This window comes from Eubalaena glacialis, chromosome 2 (assembly GCF_028564815.1).
Source record: "Eubalaena glacialis isolate mEubGla1 chromosome 2, mEubGla1.1.hap2.+ XY, whole genome shotgun sequence".
NCBI classification, from domain to species: Eukaryota; Metazoa; Chordata; class Mammalia; order Artiodactyla; family Balaenidae; genus Eubalaena; species Eubalaena glacialis.
In genome coordinates this window covers 150693536-150709926 of record NC_083717.1, presented here as the reverse complement: position 1 = coordinate 150709926, position 16391 = coordinate 150693536, and positions in this window count along the sequence as shown.

The following is a 16391-nucleotide window of genomic DNA, read 5'->3' as shown; positions in this document are numbered from 1 at the left end:
TTTTAAATGCAAGGTCTTTATTCCTCTCTCACACTTTGTTGATAGTTTGACTGGGTATATAATTCTAAACTGGAAATCATTTTCTTAGAATTTGCTGTTGAGCAGTTTAAAGCTTCTTATTCCTGATACTTTATACTTCAATTTTTAAAAATTGTGTTTGGGGGACTTCCCTGGTGGTCCAGCGGTTGAGAATCCATCTTGCAATGCAGGGGACACTGGTTCGATCCCTGGTCGGGGAACTAAGATCCCACATGCTGTGGGGCAAGTAAGCCCGTGCACCGCAATGAAAGATCCCACATGCAGCAACTAAGACCGGACACAGCCTAAATAAATAAATTAATTTTTAAAAAATGTGTTTGAATTATATTAGAATCTCTTCTTAATCTCCAGGGCCCAGAAATTTGAAAGTAGCACACATTGACATGGGCCTTTTTCTTTTGGCAGGGAGGTGAAATTTAGTGGATATTTTTCAATCTAGAAACATTTTTTATTTAGTACTTGGAATTGTACTTCAACTATTTCATCTGTGCCTCTTTCCTTTGATTCCAGAATCTCTCAGTAAATGTCTTCAAAAAGAAAAACTCCAGTCTTCTTCTAGGGAGTGAGGAGAGGTGGTAACCTGGCTGTACCTGGTGAGAAAGGGATCCTCTTATGAAGACTTTCAACCAATTCTCCTTTTAGAGTTAACCACTCCTCAAATTTCTGAACCATTCTTTTATTTTGAGGTGCAAATTAGCTTGGTTATTGTTGACTTCTCCCTTTTGAGATTAGATTTAATAAACTCCCATCTGCCAGCTGTTATAATTTATTCATTTACTTTTCAACTTCTGAAATTTTGTCTTTTTCTTTTCTCCTATCTATAACTTTGCAGATTTACATCCTTTTAATGCTTTACTGTCATTTTAGTAAAGTCTTAACAAGAAGCAGCAGTAAATGCATTTTTAACTGGAAGTCAAAGTTACTATCTTTTTAAACAATTACTCTCCACTATTCTTTCTCTTTTCTTTTTCTAGAACTTCTATTAAATGTATGTTGGAGAATTTCAGTTTATCCTATAGTCTTTAACTGTTTGTCACAACTTCTGTTTCTATGTGCTGTGTTCTGGATGAATTGCCAGTGCATTGTTTCTTCAGTTTTTCCAATCTATAGTAAACTGCATTGCATCTGTTAAGTTTTTATTTCAATGACTATTTTTTTAATTTTGAAATTTTCTGATAATTTCTTTTCCCATTCTTATTTAATTTATCCTTTGTTTTGTTTCATGGTTTGAAGTCTTTGATCAAACTTGTATTTAAAAAGTCAATTTCCTCTAGAATAAATTCATATTAAAGATTTTAAAGTTGGCTATCTCTGTTAGCATTAAATTTCTTTTTGTATTTTGGAATTTGACTTTGAAGTCAATTTTTAGTAATCGTCTTTCTCGTTCTCCTTCTGTGCTCAGTTTTCCTTGTGCAGTGGTTTTGTGGATATCATTACTCAGCTCCCAGATCTGGTCATATGATAACAATTCAGTTTTCTTGCCCTGACGTGATATTGACAATATGCAGATTTACTTAGCCAGCCAGTGGCTTAGTTCAGCTCCAGGTTGGGAGACTGTCTCTAGGTCTTCCTATCTTCTTAGACCTGTAGCTTATCAGGAGCCATTGTCCTAATCAGCAATTGAAAGTAGCTTTTTTCAGACCCCTCTCAGGATCAAGGTAGCTCCGCTAATTCAAGGAGTGAGCTTTAGGGATCATGCTTGGAGAACTTTAAATCCCCATTACCCCACAAGAGCCAAATTTTATATGCCACTGTATGAGTCCAGGAACCCATATAGCCTAGCGATTTCAGCCCCTTTCATTACTCTGTGATTCTTTTCCAAATCTGGTCTTAAGCTATGTTTATCTTATTTTTGATCTTGGCTTATGTCATTTTGATTTTCTCTCTCTCTTTTTATATTATTTGACTGAACCATATGAAATTGCCAGTTTATTGGCAAAATGGTCAAATATTAGCAATTTTATATGGCTCATATTAATAAATACATTTTTGCTACATGTTTTACACTCGGATGCATCAAAGCATGAACCTCTTTTGACATCTTGACTGGAGGTCTTTATAAGTCTTTGATCTTTCTTTCTCTTACCAAGCAGTCAGCCAGTCAAACAGCCAAATAACAGAATCAACTCACAGTTCCACGCAGAGAATTTTTCCTCCCATAAAGTGCCTTTCAGACTTTGGAAGGCTGTAGAGAGGGAGGGAAGTGGTAGCGGGAGGTTGATAAACAATGAATGATTGAGAAAAAACTTTGTCTACCTCCTCCAAATGGCATTATTCCTTTCTGCCATCATCCAAATTTTTAAGCCAAATTAAACTGCATTGAGTCTAAGAGCTATGATTGGTATTTTTCATTTGGCAAAGGGGGAAAAACTAGAAAATATGCATAGTAAGGGAGGAAATAGCATATTTATATTTTATTTTTATCCTTAAAATCTTGAATTATACCCATTATCAGCAAACATATGAATAGCCTTGCTTATTTAATGAATAAAAAGCCATGGGTCCTGAGGGATGTCAGAACGAGGCAGAAGGCATCAGAGCCCCTGGATGATTTCATGTGGTAGAGCCACTCACCCACTCTGAATCACCTGCCCACCTCCAGAAAGTGATGTGAAAGAGAAATCTGTGCCTGTTTGAAGGTACAGAGGAAGAAACAAGTGAAGACACACTGAAAAATACTGAGAGCCTTCAGAGGGAGCATGGCCCTTCCAACACCTGGATCAGAAGGCCCAGGTGGAAGAGCATCGGCACAGAGGCACGTTTTCCTCCTGGTGCAGGAAGGAGCACAGGAAGCCGTGAGGCTGACAGGGTCTTGGTGCTCCGGCTGGGTGTCAGGCCTGAGCCTCTGAGGTGGGAGAGCCAAGTTCAGGACATTTGTCCACCAGAGACCTCCCAGCCCCACGTAATATCAATCGATGAGAGCTCTCCCAGAGATCTCCGTCTCAACGCTAACACTCAACTCCACTCAACGACCAGCAAGCTCCAGTGCTGGACACCCCATGCCAAACAACTAGCAAGACAGGAGCACAAGCCTACCCACTAGCACAGAGGCTGCCTAAAATCATACTAAGTTCATAGACACCCCCAAACCCACCATTGATGCAGTCCTGCCCACCAGAAAGACAAGATCCAGCCTCATCCACCAGAACACAGGAACCAGTCTCCTCCACCAGCAAGCCTACACAACCCACTGAACCAACCTTAAGCAAAGGGGCAGACACCAAAAACAAGGGGAACTACGAACATGCAGCCTGCCAAAAGGAGACCCCCAAAACAGTAACGGAAGCAAAATGAGAAGACAGAGAAATACACAGCAAATGAAGGAGCAGTGTAAAAACCCACCAGACCAAACAAATGAAGAGGAAATAGGCAGACTACCTGAAAAAGAATTCACAGTAATCATAGTAAACATGATCCAAAATCTTGGAAATAGAATGGAGAAAATACAAGAAACGTTTAACAAAGAACTAGAAGAATTAAAGAGCAAACAAACAATGATGAACAACACAATAAATGAAATTAAGAATTCTCTAGAAGGAATCAATAACAGAAAAACTGAGTCAGAAGAACGGATAAGTGACCTGGAAGATAAAATAGTGGAAATAACTACCACAGAGAAGAATAAAGAAAAATGGTGGAAATAACTACCACAGAACAGAATAACGAAAAAAGAATGAAAAGAATTGAGGACAGTCTCAGACACCTCTGGGACAACATTAAACACACGAACATTCGAATTGTAGGGGTCCCAGAAAAAGAGAAAAAGAAAGGGTCTGAGAAAATATTTGAAAAGATTATAGTTGAAAACTTCCCTAAGATAGGAAAGGAAATCATCAATCAAGTCCAGGAAGCACAGAGAGTCCCATACAGGATAAATCCAAGGAGAATCATGCCAAGACACATATTAATCAAACTATCAAAAATTAAATACAAAGAAAAAATATTAAATGCAACAAGTGAAATGCAACAAATAACATACAAGGGAATCCCCATATGGTTAACAGCTGATCTTTCAGCAGAAATTCTGCAGACCAGAAGGGATTGGCAGGACATATTGAAAGTGATGAAAGGGAAGAACCTACAACCAAGATTACTCTACCCAGCAAGGATCTCATTCAGATTTGAAGGAGAAATTAAAACCTTTACAGACAAGCAAAAGTTAAGAAAATTCAGCACCACCAAACCAGCTTTATAACAAATGCTAAAGGAACTTCTCTAGGCAGGAAACACAAGAGAAGGAAAAGACCTACAAAAACAAACCCAAAACAATTAAGAAAATGGTAATAGGAATATACATATCGATAATTACCTTAAATGTAAATGGATTAAATGCTCCAACTAAAAGTCTATACTGGCTGAATGGATACAAAAACAAGACCCGTATATATGCTGTCTACAAGAGACCCACTTCAGACCTAGGGACACATATAGAGTGAAAGAGAGAGGATGGAAAAAGATATCCCACGCAAATGGAAATCAAAAGAAAGCTGGAGTAGCAATTCTCATATCAGACAAAATAGACTTTAAAATAAAGACTATTATAAGAGACAAAGAAGGACACTACATAATGATCAAGGGATCAATCCAAGAAGAAGATATAACAATTGTAAATATTTATGCACCCAACATAGGAGCACCTCAATACCTAAGGCAAATACTAACAGCCATAAAAGGGGAAATCGACAGTAACACAATCATAGTAGGGGACTTTAACACCCCACTCGCACCAATGGACAGATCATCCAAAATGAAAATAAATAAGGAAACACAAGCTTTAAATGATACATTAAACAAGATGGACTTAATTGATATTTATAGGACATTCCGTCCAAAAACAACAGAGTACACTTTCTTCTCAAATGCTCATGGAACATTCCCCAGGATAGATCATATCTTGGGTCACAAATCAAGCCTTGGTCAATTTAAGAAAACTGACATCATATCAAGTATCTTTTCTGACCACAACACTATGAGACTAGATATCAATTACAGGAAAAAAATCTGTAAAAAATACAAACACATGGAGGCTAAACAATACACTATTAATAACCAAGAGATTACTGAAGAAATCAAAGAGGAAATTAAAAAATACCTAGAGAAATGACAATGAAAACACGATGACTCAAAACCTATGGGATGCAGCAAAAGCAGTTCTAAGAGGGAAGTTTATAGCAATACAATCCTACCTCAAGAAACAAGAAACATATCAAATAAACAACCTAACCTTACACCTAAAGCAATTAGAGAAAGAAAAACAAAAACCCCCCAAAGTTAGAAGAAGGAAATAAACCATAATGATGAGATCAGAAATAAATGAAAAAGAAATGAAGGAAATGATAGCAAAGATCAATAAAACTAAAAGCTTGTTCTTTGAGAAGATAAACAAAATTGATAAACCATTAGCCAGACTCATCAAGAAAACAAGGGAGAAGACTCAAATCAATAGAATTAGAAATGAAAAAGGAGAAGTAATAACTGACACTGCAGAAATACAAAGGACCATGAGAGATTACTACAAGCAACTCTATGCCAATAAAACGGACAACCTGGAAGAAATGGACAAATTCTTAGAAAAGCACGACCTTCTGAGACCGAACTAGGAAGAAATAGAAAATATAAACAGGCCAGTCATAAGCACTGAAATTGAAACTGTGATTAAAAATCTTCCAACAAAAAAAAGCCCAGGGCCAGATGGCTTCACAGGGGAATTCTATCAAACATTTAGGGAAGAGCTAACACCTATCCTTCTCAAACTCTTCCAAAATATAGCAGAGGGAGGAACACTCCCAAACTCATTCTACGAGGCCACCATCACTCTGATACCAAAATCAGACAAAGATGTCACAAAAAAAGAAAACTACAGGCCAATATCACTGATGAACATAGATGCAAAAATCCTCAACAAAATACTAGCAAACAGAATCCAACAGCACATTAAAAGGATCATACACCATGATCAAGTGGGGTTTATTCCAGGAATGCAAGGATTCTTCAATATACGCAAATCAATCAACGTGATACATCATATTAACAAATTGAAGGAGAAAAACCATATGATCATCTCAACAGATGCAGAGAAAGCTTTTGACAAAATTCAACACCCATTTATGATAAAAGCCCTGCAGAAAGTAGGCATAGAGGGAACTTTCCTCAACATAATAAAGGCCATATATGACAAACCCACAGCCAACATTGTCCTCAATGGTGAAAAACTGAAACCATTTCCACTAAGATCAGGAACAAGACAAGGTTGCCCACTCTCACCACTATTATTCAACATAGTTTTGGAAGTGTTAGCCACAGCAATCAGAGAAGAAAAAGAAATAAAAGGAATCCAAATCGGAAAAGAAGAAGTAAAGCTGTCACTGTTTGCAGATGACATGATACTATACATAGAGAATCCTAAAGATGCTACCAGAAAACTACTAGAGCTAATCAATGAATTTGGTAAAGTAGCAGGATACAAAATTAATGCACAGAAATCTCTTGCATTCCCATACACTAATGATGAAAAATCAGAAAGTGAAATTAAGAAAACACTCCCGTCCATTGCAACAAAAAGAATAAAATATCTAGGAATAAACCTACCTAAGGAGACAAAAGACCTGTATGCAGAAAATTATAAGACACTGATGAAAGAAATTAAAGATGATACAAATAGATGGAGAGATATACCGTGTTCTTGGATTGGAAGAATCAACATTGTGAAAATGACTCTACTACCCAAAGCAATCTACAGACTCAATGCAATCCCTATCAAACTACCACTGGCATTTTTCACAGAACTGGAACAAAAAATTTCACAATTTGTATGGAAACACAAAAGACCCCAAATAGCCAAAGCAATCTTGAGAACGAAAAATGGAGCTGGAGGAATCAGGCTCCCTGACTTCGGACTATATTACAAAGCTACAGTAATCAAGACAGTTTGGTACTGGCACAAAAACAGAAACATAGATCAATGGAACAGGATAGAAAGCCCAGAGATAAACCCACACACATATGGTCACCTTATCTTTGATAAAGGAGGCAAGCATATACAGTGGAGAAAAGACAGCCTCCTCAATAAGTGGTGCTGGGAAAACTGGACAGGTACATGTGAAAGTATGAAATTAGAACACTCCCTGACACCATACACAAAAATAAACTCAAAATGGATTAAAGACCTAAGTGTAAGGCCAGACACTATCAAACTCTTAGAGGAAAACATAGGCAGAACACTCTATGACATAAATCACAGCAAGATCCTTTTTGACCCAGCTCCTAGAGAAATGGAAATAAAAACACAAATAAACAAATGGGACCTAATGAAACTTAAAAGCTTTTGCACAGCAAAGGAAACCATAAACAAGACCAAAAGACAACCCTGAGAATGGGAGAAAATATTTGCAAATGAAGCAACTGACAAAGGATTAATCTCCAAGATTTACAAGCAGCTCATGCAGCTCAATAACAAAAAAACAAACAATCCAATCCAAAAATGGGCAGAAGACCTAAATAGACATTTCTCCAAAGAAGATATATAGATTGCCAGCAAACACATGAAAGGATGCTCAACATCACTAATCATTAGAGAAATGCAAATCAAAACTACAATGAGATATCATCTCACACCGGTCAGAATGGCCATTATCAAAAAATCTAGAAACAATAAATGCTGGAGAGGGTGTGGAGAAAAGGGAACACTCTTGCACTGTTGGTGGGAATGTAAATTGATACAGCCACTATGGAGAACAGTATGGAGGTTCCTTAAAAAACTAAAAATAGAACTACCATATGACCCAGCAATCCCACTACTGGGCATATACCCTGAGAAAACCATAATTCAAAGAGTCATGTACCAAAATGTTCATTGCAGCTCTATTTACAATTGCCAGGACATGGAAGCAACCTAAGTGTCCATCATTGGATGAATGGATAAAGAAGATGTGGCACATATATACAATGGAATATTACTCAGCCATAAAAAGAAATGAAATGGAGTTATTTGTAGTGAGGTGGATGGAGTTAGAGTCTGTCATACAGAGTGAAGTAAGTCAGAAAGAGAAAAACAAATACCGTATGCTAACACATATATATGGAATCTAAGGAAAAAAAAAAAAACAAAGGTCATGAAGAACCTAGTGGCAAGATGGGAATAAAGACACAGACCTACTAGAGAATGGACTTGAGGATATGGGGAGGGGGAGGGGTAAGATGTGACAGGGTGAGAGAGTGGCATGGACATATATACACTACCAAATGTAAAATAGATAGCTAGTGGGAAGCAGCCGCATAGCACAGGGAGATCAGCTCTGTGCTTTGTGACCACCTAGAGGGGTGGGATAGGGAGGGTGAGAGGGAGGGAGACGCAAGAGGGAAGAGATATGGGAACATACGTATATGTACAACTGATTCATTTTGTTATAAAGCAGAAACTAACACACCATTGTAAAGCGATTATACTCCAATAAAGATGTTTAAAAAAAAAAAAGAAATAAGAGAATCCAAACCAGAAAAGAAGAAGTAGCTCTCACTGTTTGCGGATGACATGATATTATACATAGAGAATCCTAAAGATACTACCAGAAAACGACTAGAGCTAATCACTGAATTTGGTAAAGTAGCAGGATACAAAACTGATGCACAGAAATCTCTTGCATTCCTATACACTAATGATGAAAAATCTGAAAGAGAAATCAGGGAAACACTCCCACTTACCATTGCAACAAAAAGAATAAAATACCTAGGAATAAACCTACCTAAGGAGACAAAAGACCTGTATGCAGAAAACTATAGATACTGATGAACGAAATTAAAGATGATACAAACAGATGGAGCGATATACCATATTCTTGGATTGGAAGAAGCAACATTGTGAAAACGACTATACTACCTAAAGCAATCTACAGATTCAATGCAATCCCTATCAAACTACCAATGGCATTTTTCACAGAACTAGAACAAAAAACTTCACAATTTGTGTGGAAACACAAGAGACCCCGAATAGCCAAAGCAATCTTGAGAAAGAAAAACGGAGCTGGAGTAATCAGGCTCCCTGACTTCAGACTATACTACAAAGCTACAGTAATCAAGACAGTATGGTACTGGTACAAACAGAAATATAGATCAATGGAACAGAGATAAAGCCACACACATATGGTCACCTTATTTTTGATAAAGGAGGCAAGAATATACAATGGAGAAAAGACACACTCTTCAATAAGTGGTGCTGGGAAAACTGGACAGCTACATGTAAAAGAATGAAATTAGAACACTCCCTAACACCATACACAAAAATAAACTCAAAATGGATTAAAGACCTAAGTGTAAGGCCAGACACTATCAAACTCTTAGAGGAAAACATAGGCAGAACACTCTATGACATAAATCACAGCAAGATCCTTTTTGACCCACCTCCTAGAGAGATGGAAATAAAAACACAAATAAACAAATGGGACCTAATGAAACTTAAAAGCTTTTGCACAACAAAGGAAACCATAAACAAGATGGAAAGACAACCCTCAGAATGGGAGAAAATATTTGCAAATGAAGCAACTGACAAAGATTAATCTCCAAAATATACAAGCAGCTCATGCAGCTCAATATCAAAAAACAAACAACCCAATCCAAAATGGGCAGAAGACCTAAATAGTCATTTCTCCAGAGAAGATATACAGATTGCCAGCAAACACATGAAAGGATGCTCAACATCACTAATCATTAGAGAAATGCAAATCAAAACTACAATGAGGTATCACCTCACACCGGTCAGAATGGCCATCATCAAAAAATCTACAAACAATAAATGCTGGAGAGGGTGTGGAGAAAAGGGAACACTCTTGCACTGTTGGTGGGAATGTAAATTGATACAGCCACTATGGAGAACAGTATGGAGGTTCCTTAAAAAATTAAAAATAGAACTACCATATGACCCAGCAATCCCACTACTGGGCATATACCCTGAGAAAACCATAATTCAAAAAGAGTCATGTACCTCAATATTCATTGCAGCTCTATTTACAATTGCCAGGGTATGGAAGCAACCTAAGTTTCCATCAACAGATGAACGGATAAAGAAGATGTGGCACATATATGTAATGGAATATTACTCAGCCATATAAAGAAAGAAACTGAGTTATTTGTAGTGAGGTGGATGGAGTTAGAGTCTGTCATACAGAGTGAAGTAAGTCAGAAAGAGAAAAACAAATACCGTATGCTAACACATATATATGGAATCTAAAAAAAAAAAAGGTTCTGAAGAACCTAGGGGCAGGACAGGAATAGAGACGCAGACATAGAGAATGGACTTGAGGACACGGGGAGGGGGAAGGGTAAGCTGGGACGAAATGAGAGAGTGGCATGGACATATATACACTACCAAATGTAAAATACATAGCTAGTGGGAAGCAGCCACATAGCACAGGGAGATCAACTCAGTGCTTTGTGTCCACCTAGAGGGGTAGGATAGGGAGGGTGGGAGGGAGACGCAAGAGGGAGGAGATATGGGGACATATGTATACGTATAGCTGATTCACTTTGTTATACAGCAGAAACTAACACAACATTGTAAAGCAATTATACTCCAATAAAGATGCTAAAAAAAAAAGCCATGGGTAATGGAACCATGTCTAGTTTGTGTGTGTGCATTTTGGGGACTTGATTTTTGTGAAAGACAAGACAGAGAAAAGTGGAACATGAAGTTTTTCAAAGAAGAGCCCAAATATCCATCATCATGAACCATTCAATAGCTTCCTTTCAAACATATTGAATTTAAGAAGCATTGACATCTTTTAGCCTTAAAAGATTCAGTATCTCTGAATTCCTGCCCTACCCTGTCACAGGCTCCTCCCCACAAATATCCATTCACCCCTCTTCTAACATAATCCCCGCTCTGCATCTGGGCAGATTGCCACCCAATTGAAAGACTACCTTCACCAGGCTACACAAGTAGCAGAGACACCATGTGACCAAATTTTGGCCATAGAATCACATTTGACTTCTGCGAAGTATCTTTAAGGGAGAGGTATGTTCTTTGTCTCTACATTCATGTGGCTGCCTGGAGCAACGATTTGATGGCTGGAGTTCAGAAAGCTATCTTAGAGCATGAGAGCGGGCAGATCAGAGAGCCAGGTGGAGGAGGGGGGCCCTGGGTCTCTACTGACTTAGTGGAGCCCCCAGAGCAGCTCCGGTCTCTTTGCTTTTAGACTTCTTTCATTTGAAACAGACATAGGCTCCTGTCCTATTCAAGCCACTGTTAGTTTTCTTTTCTTTTCTTTTCTTTTTAATTGGGGTATAGTTGCTTTACAATGTTGTGTTAGTTTCTGCTGTACAACGAAGTGAATCAGCTATATGTATACATATATCCCCTCCCTCTTGGGTCTCCCTCCCACCCCCCTCCCGCCCATCCCACACATCTAGGTCACCACAGAGCACCGAGCTGAGCTTGTGCTATATAGCAGGTTCCCACTAGCTATCTGTTTTACACATGGTAGTGTATGTATGTCAATCCCAAGCTCCCAATTCATCCTACCCCTCCTTCCCCCCATCCCGTGTCCAAATGTTCGTTCTCTATGTCTGAGTCTCTATTCCTGTCCTGCAGATAAGTTCATCTATACCATTTTTCTAGATTCCACATATATGCATTCATATACAGTATTTGTTTTTCTCTTTCTGACTTACTTCACTCTGTATGACAGACTCTAGGTCCATCCATGTCTCTACAAATGACCCAATTTCGTTCCCTTTTATGGCTGAGTAATATTCCATTGTATATATGTACCACTTCTTCTTTATCCATTCATCTGTAGATGGACATTTAGATTGCTTCCATGTCCTGGCTATTGTAAATAGTGCTGCAATGAACATTGGCGTGCATGTGTCTTTCTTTTTTTTTAATGTATTTATTTTATTTATTTTATTTTATTTTTGGCCATGCTGGGTCTTCACTGCTGCACGGGCTTTCTTGAGTTGTGGCAAGCAGGGGCTACTCTTCCTTGTGGTGCACAGGCTTCTCGTTGCAGTGGCTTCTCTTGTTGCGGAGCACAGGCTCTAGGTGTGCGGGCTTCAGTAGTTGTGGCTCGCAGGCTCTAGAGCGCAGGCTCAGTAGTTGTGGTGCACAGGGTTAGTTGCTCCGTGGCATGTGGGATCTTCCTGGACCAGGGCTTGAACCCGTGTCCCCTGCACTGGCAGGCAGATTCTTAACCACTGCGTCACCAAGGAAGTCCGATGTGTCTTTTTGTATTATGGTTTTCTCTGAGTATACGCCCAGTAGTGGGATTGCTGGGTCATACTGTAGTTCTATTTTTAGTTTTTTAAGGAACCTCCATACTGTTCTCCATAGTGGCTGTATCAATTTACATTCCCACCAACAGCACAAGAGGGTTCCCTTTTCTCCACAACCTCTCCAGCATTTATTGTTTGTAGATTTTTTGATGATGGCCCTTCTGACCACTGTGAGGTGATAACTCGTTGTTTTGATCTGTATTTCTCTAATGATTAGTGATGTTGAGTGTCTTTTCATGTGCTTCTTGGCCATCTGTATGTCTTCTTTGGAGAAATGTCTATTTAGGTCTTCTGCCCATTTTTGGATTGGGTTGTTTGTCTTTTTGATATTGAGCTGTGTGAGCTGTTTGTATATTTTGGAGATTAATCCCTTGTCAGTTTGTTCATTTGCAAATATTTTCTCCCATTCTGAGGGTTGTCTCTTCATCTAATTTATGGTTTTCTTTACTGTGCAAAAGCTTTTAATTAGGTCCCATTTGTTTATTTTTGTTTTTATTTTTGTTACTCTAGGAGGTGGGTAAAAGAAGATCTTGCTGTGATTTATGTCAAAGAGTGTTCTGCCTATGTTTTCCTCTAAGAGTTTTATAGTGTCCAGTCTTACATTTAGGTCTTTAATCCATTTGAGTTTATTTTTGTGTATGGTGTTAGGGAGTGTTCTAATTTCATTCTTTTACATGTAGCTGTCCAGTTTTCCCAGCACCACTTATTGAAGAGGCTGTCTTTTCTCCATTGCATGTTCTTGCCTCCTTTGTCATAAATTAGGTGACCATAGGTGTGTGGGTTTATCTCTGGGCTTTCTATCCTGTTCCATTGATCTATATTTCTATTTTTGTGCCAGTACCATACTGTCTTGATGACTGTAGCTTTGTAGTATAGTCTGAAGTCAGGGAGTCTGATTCCTCCAGCTCCGTTTTTCTCTCTCAAGATTGCTTTGACTATCAGGGTCTTTTGTTTCTCTATACAAATTTTAAGTTTTTTTATTCTAGTTCTGTGAAAAATACCATTGGTAATTTGATAGGTATTGCATTGAATCTGTAGATTGCTTTGGGTAGTATAGTCATTTTCACAATGTTGATTCTTCCAATCCAAGAACGTGATATATCTCTCCATCTGTTTGTGTCATCTTTGATTTCTTTCATCAGTATCTATAGTTTTCTGCATACAGGTCTTTTGTCTCCTTAGGTAGGTTTATTCCTAGGTATTTTATTCTTTTTGTTGCTATGGTAAATGGGTTTCCTTAATTTCTCTTTCTGATCTTTTGTTATTAGTATATAGCAGTGAAAGAGATTTCTGTGCAATAATTTTATCCTGCAACTTTACCATATTCATTGATTAGCTGTAGTAGTTTTCTGGTGGCATCTTTAGCATTTTCTGTATACTTTTCTTTTTCTGTTCTGTGTAAACAATTCATAGTGCCTGCGAATTGTTCCACTGCTAAAGTAAATTTTGTATCATGACACGTTCATTTTGATGATAAGGCTCAGCACTTACTATTTTCATGACAAAGTGAAAGGGCAGAGAGATTTGTCATTTGATTCATTCCACTCTAGTTCCAAATGCTTGAAAAACAGTTGGGTTTCCCTCAAGTTTGCTTGATCATGCAGCGCTTTCCAATGACTTTAGCCAACATGTTTGAAAACTGTGTTTTTCATGTCATAACTATGTGGTCCTCTACAGTAAAATCTTTTCATTTTCAAATGTCAAACTCCTTATGATAGAGAAGAAATGCTTTTAAAAGCTAGACTCCGTTAATTGCTGTGAAATTGCCTTAGGTGTTCCTCACTACGAGTGTGTTCTTCATTTATTGGCTATATTGACCCACCACTTGATTCCTTCCTAATTTTCACTGTGTCCTAGGCTAAGTCCTCATCATCCTAAGGATAAGGCAGATACTTGTCAGAAATTTTTTGATTTAAAATGAGAGAAATTTCATTCAAGCTGGCTTAATTAAAGCATCATTTATTTGTTCACACCACTGAATAGTCCATGGAACATAAGTCTTCTGGCTTCTGGCATGGCTGGGTCAAGTGGTGTCATCAGAAATCTATTTCATTACATTCTAAGGTCTTGCTCTCCTCTGTGCAGGATTTCTCTGCATGGTGGACAAAATCATTCCCAGCAATTAAATGTTCCCATAGTCTTTTTTTCCCCCCATAGTCTTTAATATTAGTATTACTAGCCCAAAATGGGCTGCCTCTCATTTGTCTGGCTTAAGACATGTGCTCACCCTAGTCTAATCCCATAGCTGGGGGTGGAGTCTTCTGATTAGCAAGACCAGTCCACATGGACCCTTGCAGCCAGAGGTGCTGCATGAGCAAAGCATGAGAAGAGAATGAAAAAAAAGAAGAGGAATTTTATCCACATAAAAGAGCATAGTTAGCAAGAAAAGACAGCAGATGTCCACCACAGGGCAAATCAAGAACTTTAAAAGTAAGGATAAATCATGTGTTACTTTCAATATCTTTTTTTAAAAAATTATTTATTTTTGGCTGTGTTGGGTCTTCGTTTCTGTGCGAGGGCTTTCTCTAGTTGTGGCAAGCGGGGGCCACTCTTCATCGCAGCGTGCGGGCCTCTCACCATCGCGGCCTCTCCCGTTGCGGAGCACAGGCTCCAGACGCACAGGCTCAGCAATTGTGGCTCATGGGCCTAGTCGCTCCGCGGCATGTGGGATCTTCCCAGACCAGGGCTCGAACCCGTGTCCCCTGCATTAGCAGGCAGACTCCCAACCACTGCACCACCAGGGAAGCCCCTCAATATCTTTAAATGCTTTCTAGGTCTCATCCTTTTCATCTTACTATACTATACATCTCATTATATTTTACCACTAACTCACTTGTAGTTCAGCTAATACTTATTGTTTATACAGGTTTCTCACTCCTCTAACTTCCCTTCTAAACTTCTGGGTTTTCAACCTAGAGGTACATGATTAAGAAGACCAAGGCTGTGTAGAAATGGGGACTTAAAATTCTTTGCCTTAAACAGTTGGAATGGTTGGGTTTAAGCATTTGGAGGGATAGTGAGTTAGAGGGTGAAAGAACCCTCATTTTGGAAGCTCTTTGAGAGATCATGATACTGGGTGCTAACTACATGGGAAAGGAATAGTACTGACAACTGGCATAAATAGGATGGTAGAGTTTGTCTATCACAGGTTTTTATTTCTCAGGGATTTCAGCTCCAATTCATGTAGGGACCTCAGTGTAAGCCAGGGAGAGCAAGAAGGCCGGGACATAATAGAACCAAGGGTGGATCAAGAAGGATTGTTGGCCAGTCGTCCAAATGCAAATGGTGCCCTTGGCTTTGACCAAATGGCATCAAGAGCCACGTGCTCCTCATGTGGTAAGTGGCATAAGGCAGCAGACAATATGCAAGTCAAGGGGTGACCATGTCTAAGTCCTGAGGGCTGAGTGGAGCCCTGAGTACAGGGCTCCACTCAGCAATGCTGGTTACTGAGAGATCTGTATTCCTCCCTCAAGAATACATACTGGCAAAACTAGGCAAAACTTCACATCCCGCAGGGAACCTCAGGTATCAATCAAGAAACAAAGGTAATCAGAGCACACTCATGAGGACCGGGGTGCTGGCTTTGATCTGGGGCTCACCATTGCCAGACAAATCCCAGATTACAACCTCTGGAGGGTCTGTAGCTGCTAATACCTTGCTGACTTGGATCACAATGGCTGAGAACTCGGGGCTGAGTTTTCCAGTTAAAGTTATCAGCTGAGAGCGTTCCGATGAAGAGGAAAAAGATAAATTTGAGGAAATTCTCAACTAGTTCATAACTTACCCTTATTTTTATATCTTGAAGCTTCTACTAAAATGCTGGGCATTGTACTCAATACAGACTTACTGAATTAAAGGAGAAATGACATAAACACACACTCATCATCCCAATGTGACCATACATAAAACTAGGGGTGACAAGTATAGCCACAGATGGGAAGAATACTGGCTGGGCCATCTGGCTATATGAACTTAGTCTGCTTATTGCAGTGTTCTAACCACACAAGCCAAACAGCTTCGAGCCCACACCTCCAGAATCCACCAAAACTCTTGTTAATATCAACCTGCCCTTTTAGTTCCCAGGAGTA